At 27.4% G+C, this 2,281-nt stretch overlaps 1 long non-coding RNA gene across 3 annotated transcripts in view; it reads right to left on the minus strand.

Moving 5' to 3' along the window:
- The window catches only part of LOC107885280, a 9,572-nt gene extending 8,547 nt beyond the window's left edge, over positions 1–1,025 (minus strand). For 2 of the 3 annotated variants that reach the window (XR_003839873.1, XR_003839874.1), the window contains exon 1: positions 82–1,025. This is a non-coding gene — a long non-coding RNA (uncharacterized LOC107885280). The remainder of the gene's footprint in view (positions 1–81) is intronic. The other variant, XR_003839875.1, reaches the window with a different exon arrangement.
- Between the last annotated feature and the right edge of the window lie 1,256 nt (positions 1,026–2,281).

A 2,281-nucleotide genomic window follows, 5' to 3' on the forward strand; every position in this document is an offset into this window, starting at 1 on the left:
AAATACTACACCTAACATCCTCTTAAGTAACTTTTGGTTTTGGCAAACATTTAAAATAGGAGACTAGAGTAATATACTTACATAAGTGTCTGTGAATTAGACATTAATAAGTTTCCAAGGCTTTTCTGGGTGAATTAAAATCATCAATTATAAGGTGTCCAAATTCTTTATTGGTATATTCATTTTCTTCTAACTCATCGGTGGAGAAATATAATTTTCTGAAAATGTCAAGTTGTTAAAACTATTTATGTCCCTAATTCATGAATTATATTAAATGATTTTACCTCTTAGATGATTTACTAGTTGTGCTAAGAGTATTAACAGTGTTAATGTAAATTATTAATATTTATTTTATATTGTTTACTTTACTTTTCTATTCCAGACAAGTGTTTTGGATTATGTTTGAGACAGCATCTGGACATAATATCTACTTATTTACTGATCCTTGTTTTGAATCATTCGATTACAATTTAGCGAACAATAAAATAATATTATGTTGTTATTTATTTGAAAACAAATATTACCTACTATCTTAGTTTGTTGTACATGGTGATAAGTGACAATGGTTATCTATTGGAGGTACTCCTGACCGATGTGGTGGTCATTAAATTTTACTGAAGTAGGTACGAACTATGGGCAACGCTGCCTCTATGACCACGATTTAAAAGGACATTTTTTTGTTAAAAAAAAAAATTACTTTAGTATGTACCTGCTGAGGATTGTAAATACGTGGAATTTTTAAAATATTTCGACTCGTGTTGAGATATTTATATAGGCATATGATATATTTGATTATTTTAGTTTTTTCTTAATTTATGTCGATAAAAAATGTTTAAAGTTATTTTAACAAATATTATTATTTGTATTCCTTACAGGCCTATCGTTATTAATATGGTTATATTTCAAAGATCTCGATACATTGTTTTATATCTTGTTGATCGTCGTAACGGCTGAAATGTACTACGCAGCATTTACTCATAGTGAGACCAGGAAAAAACATTGGTCAAAATGAGTACCTGCTTTTTATTATACCTATAATTCAAAAGCTATTACTTTCCATCGTGTATTATATTATATTTAGATGTATACCCGTTTGCGGCGGAGGGGATCTGGGTCATTTGGGCGGTAGATTGATCTTAAATTGTCCGCATTGTCACCAAATACGTTTTTCTGTGAATAATAAAATTTTAACTCGCCTAATGATACAACAAATAGATAATTTTTAATAAATAATAAGAATTTAATAATAAATAAACAAAAACATACCCCAAAATTGGTGATGAAGCCATGTTAACTTCGGTCTATTAAAACTTTTTTTGTAGAACAATTCAAACTAATAACAATAAACCTGGTTGTGTTAACAAATATTATAAATATACTGTAAACATTTTAAATACTTACATTATATGCACAAAGTTTCAGTAGTTCAGGAAAAACAAATGATGATGTAGCTGTTGATCCTGAAGGCCAAGCTGTAACTTGCAATACATAGGTACTCAGAAAAAGATATATTTATATCATCAACAGCAGTACCAAGTTCACTAATAAATTGTGAATTTAGTCCATCAAATACTTTGATATAAAGTAACATTTGATGTAAGTTACTTGTAAACTCGTAACCCCAATCTTTCTAAAAACAAACATTTTAATTAATACAAACAAATTTTAAAACATTTGATTAATTTACTTTTAAATTGTTTATCAATCCTTCTTCTAGGTCTATGGAATGGCTTAGTAGTAATCGATGGGCCACTGTTTTGATAGATGCTCTGGAAAACATCTTTATTAACTACATACTTAAATACTTTAATAGACTAAAATAAATTGTTTTTAACAATTTGATCAAAAAATGTGTTTTATACGATTTGTTCAATAACATAAATATTTTGGAGTCTTTGACGATTGATTTAGTTTACGATTACTTAAAATGCTTTATTAAAAGGTTCATTGAACTCAAAATTATTTTTCAAACTTTTCTTGTAACATTAATTCTTTGTATATTACATATAATTGTGTCATATAATTCGTCAATGAAATGCTTGAATATCTCCATAAAAAGATTTATGTAAATTGTATTTAATATTTGAAAATAATTATTTAACTCATACTCGTTTTGGATAAAAATTGCTTAAATATGCTATTCTCTCCGTCTTTTTCAATGTATTATCTAAAACTTTTGGCTAATAAAACCAATCCATGATTAGCGTTGAATAAAATTTCATAAGTGGACGGCATGTCATAAAATTTGCATTACATAAACATAGTTTTAACGCTCCGTGTA

The sequence above is a fragment of the Acyrthosiphon pisum genome, chromosome X (genome assembly GCF_005508785.2).
Source record: "Acyrthosiphon pisum isolate AL4f chromosome X, pea_aphid_22Mar2018_4r6ur, whole genome shotgun sequence".
In the NCBI taxonomy this organism is placed as follows: Eukaryota; Metazoa; Arthropoda; class Insecta; order Hemiptera; family Aphididae; genus Acyrthosiphon; species Acyrthosiphon pisum.